Below are 6,000 nucleotides of genomic sequence, written 5' to 3' on the forward strand. Positions count from 1 at the left end.
GCTTCCGGGGGTTTCAGGGTCGAACCAATTTCCCGCCTCAGGTCCTTCGTCGGTGACAATCATGTTGTGCAAGATTATGCACGTATACATTATGTCGACCATACTCTCCATGAACCACGTACGAGTCGGGGCTTTGATAATGTTGAAGCGCGCTTGGAGAACCCCGAACGCCCTCTCCACATCCTTGCGAGCAGCCTCCTGCTTCTGCGCAAAAAGAGCTTGTTTTTCATTTATCGGCCTGTTGAACGTCTTCACGAGGGTTGGCCACTTCGGGTAGATGTCGTCGGTAAGATAGTACCCCATTTTATACCGCCGGTTGTTAGCGATGAAGTTGATGGCCGACGCTTTACCATCCAAAACTTCGGCGAAGAGGTCGGATTGGTTGAGCACGTTGACGTCGTTGTTCAATCCGGGGACCCCGAAGTACGCATGCCAAATCCATAGCCAGTAGTCGGCAACGGCCTCGAGTATAACGGTGTGGTGGGAGCCTTTGTGGCCGCTCGTGTGTGACCCCCTCCACGCCACAGGGCAATTCTTCCATTGCCAATGCATGTAATCGACACTGCCAAGCATCCCGGGGAACCCGTGCACTTCTTCGTGAAGGTGGAGCAGAAACTGACAATCTGCCGTGCTTGGCTTCCGGAGAAATTCGTCGGTGAAGGTTGCACGAACGCCTTTGCAGAATTGCATCAAGCACATTCTCCCAGTACTTTCTCCAATGTGGAGGCATTCGTCGAACAAATCCGTCGTTTGTCCAGTCACAAGCTGACGGATTGCTGCAGTACATTTCTGCAGTGTCGTGTGGCTGGGACGGCCAACGGCGTCGAACCCTTCTTGGAAGAACTCTTCCCGGGATGCCAATGTATTTGCGATGTGGAGAAATAGCGTTCGCCACATGCGGAAACGGCGACGGAAGTAGGTATCTCCCCATACTGGGTTATCACAGAAGTAGTCGCGTACTAACCTTGAGGCGGTTTCCTCCCGGTTACGATGGATGTAAGTCCGAGATCGTCTTTGGGGCGGCGCGGCTTCCTCCGCCTCCCTACGTCGATCTTCTTCAAGTGATTCTTCCATTATTCGACGCATTTGCTCAAATGGATCCATGAATGTATTAACTTTGGTAGAAGAATAAAAGAGAATATTTGAGATGAAAATTGGAGAGGAAATGGAGATAATTTGAGAAAAATAGATGTGTGTTTGTGTGTAATGATGATGAAATAAGAGTATTTATAGAGTAAAAAAAAAAGGAAAATGAACGTTGAACGGTCATATGTGACCATTTTTAATTTTTTTTATTAAATTCGATTTTTTTAAAAAAAATGATTTATTGCGCCAGCATGACGAAGCCCACTCGCGGGTCGGCGAGTGGGCGTCACGCATGGCGCCGGAGCGCGCCACGTCGCGCAAGCGCGTGGCGAGACAGTCTGCGCGCCGTCTCGGAGGGACGGATGTCTCGGCGGGCTGGGGACGAGACGGGACGCTGCAACGCGTCCCGCGCTCGTCTCGTCTCGGAGAGACGAGATAAGGGACACCCGCGAGACGTGTTGGTGGTGCCCTTACGGATTTTGAGCTCAACTTTTTATTCTTTTTTGCTTGTTTAATTATGACGAGCTCAACTTAATCATGTTTAGGGATAAATGCTTAGCTAATTGGTTATCAGCTAATAGATAAGCGAATCAAATCATGCTTAAAATTCTTGCAATCTCTTATTGCAGGACTTATGGAGTACTCCATTAATTATGATCGGTTATTCGCCAGTCAAACTGAAAAATCGAGAAAAAAAAGACTTTGGAGTATGTAAGCTAATATTCTTATTTTCAATGTGGGAATTAGTAGTATGAGATAAGTTATTACACAATGTTACCTTTCAATAGGGGTGTAAATTTAGTTTTTGGGTTTTAGGTATACCCGCTCCCGACGCGATACCTAGTGGGTTTTGGATGCCCAAAACCTGAAATTATTGGTTCGGGTAATTGATTTAAGAATTTTTCAGATTTTGAGTACCAAAATCCGTATTCAGGTACCCAATTAGTACCGATTAAGTAGAATATAATTTATTTAAGTAGAATAAATGTGGAATATAATAATTTTGGGTTTACGGGTATCTGATTAGTCGGGTTCGGGTACCCACATCGGATATTAAGGTACCTGAATTTACATACGGGTCGGGTACCGGGTATGATATTTTAGAGATTTCGGGTTTGGATACCCTAATTCCTAAAAAAAATTAAAGCAAATTAAAGTGAAAATACACAATTTTAAAAACAAAGCTTTTACAATATACTTAATATAATAATATTATATAAGAGCATCCGCAGCGGTTGAAGGACGACGTCCGTCCGTCCGTGCCAGCGGCACGACACCCGCTGTCCGCCGCTGCGCTCTCGCCGCTGGCACGGCGCTGCTCGATGCATCGAGCACGTCCGTGCCAGCGAGCAGCTGACGTGTCCTCTTCTGATTGGCCAACGGCAATACCGTTGGCAATTTTCTTTTTTTTTTTAAATAAAAATTGGATTTTCTCCCCACTTTTAATTTATTTTTCAATTTTTTTCTCCAAAAATTCACATTTTCATCTATAAATACCCTCATTTCCACACAAAAAATTTCACACCACACTACACAATTCTCATCTAAATTCTCTCATTTCCATTCTTACAATTCTCAATCTTTCTTTCACTCTTACAACAAAAAAATATCCTACTCCGGCGATCACCCCTCCGACTCCCGCGGTTGGAACCACGAATGGTTCGGCTCGCAACCATTTCCTAGTCCGGAAACTGAATTTCGGCCCTTCCTCAAACCCAAAGTTCGCAAGCTCCGGGTGGCTATTGGCCTTACCTGGTGGACGACCAAGATGCCCCCGAGGGGCAATACGGGTGGGCACCCGAACCACCCGTACCTAGAGCCGGAGGGAGCGGTGGCTCTCAAAGTCCTCATGTTCCTACTCGTGGTGTCCGCACCCCGTACACTCCGGGGGAGATGGATCAATTATTCAAAGTGTTTTTGTCTATCTCCGAAGATCCAGAGATTGGCACGAACCAATCTGGGGACCATATTTTGTGGCACATTTGTCACCGGTACAATCAAAACCGGCTGGCTGGAACAATCGAGCGCAACGAGAGTATGGTGCGCAATGCCATATACAGAGGCAACGAAGAAATCCAAAAGTTTCAGGGGTATTACCTCCAGAAAGAGCGGTCGGCGGGGAGGGGCAGAAGCGAGGTCGACATCATCAGTGCCGCGTTGGCGACCTACTAATCCCAACACTACAAACCGTTCAAGCACCTCAATGTTTGGCAGGAGGTGCGTGTGCATCCGAAGTATAGGGGAGGCGTATCATCCTCCTCTATCTCCTCCGGAAAACGGTCGAGGTCGGTATCCCTATTCGACACCGGCTCCGATGAGGTATCCACCCAGCTCGCCGGAGCTAACTTGGGTAGCCCCGACGCCGGCCCGAGTAGTTCCCAACGCCGGCCGCAAGGAAGGAAGAAGTCGACGGCCATCCACCGTCGCACCGCGACTCCATCCGCTCCCGCTCCCTTTGTGCCACCTCAACCCCCCACCAACTCGTTGTGGGGGGTTTTGGCCCAACTCAATTTGGCCGATAGGTCAACTATGACCCCCGAGCAACTTCGATCGCATGTGGCAATGATACGGGGTCTCTAAAGAACATTGAGGTTAGAGCCGGATGAATAGTCTTCCATGGGGGTATTTTTAGCCTTTAATTATGTAATTTTTATTTTTTAGGAGTTTAATTATGTAATTTTTAATTTTTAGGATTTTAATTATGTAATTTTTAATTTTTAGAATTTTAATTATGTAATTTTTATTTTTTATTATAATTTTTAGAAAATATTTTTATTTAAATTGAATAATAGAATGGTGGAACCCTTGAGCCTGTCTTTGCGGAAGAGCACGGATGTGGGTGTTGTGCTCTTGCCCAAGGGCAGGGAGTAAAAGTGGGCAAGGGCAGGGAGTAAAAGTGGGTCCGTACCCACATCCGTGCTCATTGGCAAGAGCACGGATGGGGATGCTCTAACAACTTTAGAAAAAAGGAGAAGGCACACACAGCCGCCATTGTTCATCTATTTTTGTCCTAGCTTCCTAACATTCAATTTTAAGAGATTTTTGTCTTGAGTAGCACTGATTTGGTGAGGCAAGGGTATTCGAAATTAAAAAAAAAATTGAAGTAGAAAAAACACAAAAATAACTCTAAGCATATGCATGGACATGTAAAAAAAGTAGAGATGAGGAATGTGAACCATTTGGATTGTGATTTCGCTGCTGTCTTGATAGAAAAATCTCCATAGGAGCGCACCTTCAGTTCGAACTACACACAAAATAGAGGAGAAATCAGTTAAAATAGACTCAAATAAAACGTTAACGCATCAAAGTAACATGAAGAACAGAGAAACTAAGCTACCCACCCTTGTGTTTGAGAGAGAGAATGAGAATGAGAATGAGAATGAGAGAAATTGTTTGGTTCAAATGCATTTGATGAAGGGATAGAGGGAGAGAGGGTTTAGGAGAGAAGTTCATCGCTGATCACTGCAGGGCTCAAGGATTCCTAGTTGCCTGAAATGGATTGAGGGAGAGTGAGTTTAGCACAGAAATAGAATTTAGCAGTATAAATGGATAGTGGGAGGGCGAGTTTAGGGTTTATAGCGAGTTTAGCATAGAAATAGAATCGTTTTTAGTCTTGGTTGCGTGTGCTGATCACTCATCAGTAATTATTAATCCTTTGTCATCATTGTTTTTTTCATTTCATAGGATAATTAATTTTCAATTACTATATTTTTTTATATATTAATAAAGCAACTTACTATTTAATACATAATTACTGTCATCTTTTATTTAATTGGGCAATTAATTTTCAATTACTATATTTTTTTTATATTAATAAAGCAACTTACTATTTAATAGTACATAATTACTGTCATCTTTTATTTAATTGGGCCCAGGGACGAACTTAGGCATGGGCCAAGCCGCCGCTCCAGCGGGGACTTGGCCAGTGCCGGTGCTCGTACTCCCATTGCTGCCTGTGTCTACATTTTTTTTATAGAAAGAAAAAAGAAGGAAGGATAAGGAGTGAGGGAGAAGAAGACGAAAGGTGGAAAAAATGAGAGATTTAGAAAGTAATTATGACCAATTAATTTACAGCAGTGTGGTCCTCTATTGATTTACGTTTAACTTTTTTTTGTTTATTTTGGGAATACATTAGTACAATAATAGTGGATATAATGATATAACCAAATTTGTACTCTTTTTATTTTTGAATAATATATATACTAATTTTCTTGCATTTATAGTTTAGTATTTAATTTATACGTTAAAAATTATTTTACATATGATATCTCCATAATATCACAATTTATGTATATCTATGTCAATATATATAGTAAAATATTACTAATAGTCATTTAAATAATAAAAATTTGGTCAAAATCTAGTTAATTTATATGAAAATAGAATATAAAATGATGATTTTTTATTTTTTATGAGACTACATATTTTTTTATTTTTTCTTATTTTAATAAAATACGTTTTAAACATCACCAAAAGACGACATTTTGTAATCGTAGGTGATGATTGTGAAAAAATTGAAGTTTACGATTTAATATTCTGATTTCAAATATTATGAAACTTACCAAAATTTTACTAAATTTTTTTATTTCAATATGAGACACACGCGTGCACGAAATGTCATCGAACGTGCGTTCGTTGTACTTAAAATGCTTTGGGGAATCTTGAGGAGTGCAACCTTTTACCCGGTGAAGGTGTAGGTCAGACTTATTATGGCTTGCTTTCTACTTCACAACTATGTGCGAGGCGCAATGGTATCCGATCCAATCGAATTGGCAATGGATGGATGCCATATTAACAATGATTTAGAAGCCGAGGCTGTTGAAAATGAGTTTGTTGACACAGTTGAGCCTACAACAGAATGGAATACTCATCGAGATGCCTTAGCATGATCAATGTGGAATGTGGTATGTTTTT

Source organism: Salvia splendens, chromosome 12, assembly GCF_004379255.2.
Source record: "Salvia splendens isolate huo1 chromosome 12, SspV2, whole genome shotgun sequence".
Taxonomy (NCBI): domain Eukaryota; kingdom Viridiplantae; phylum Streptophyta; class Magnoliopsida; order Lamiales; family Lamiaceae; genus Salvia; species Salvia splendens.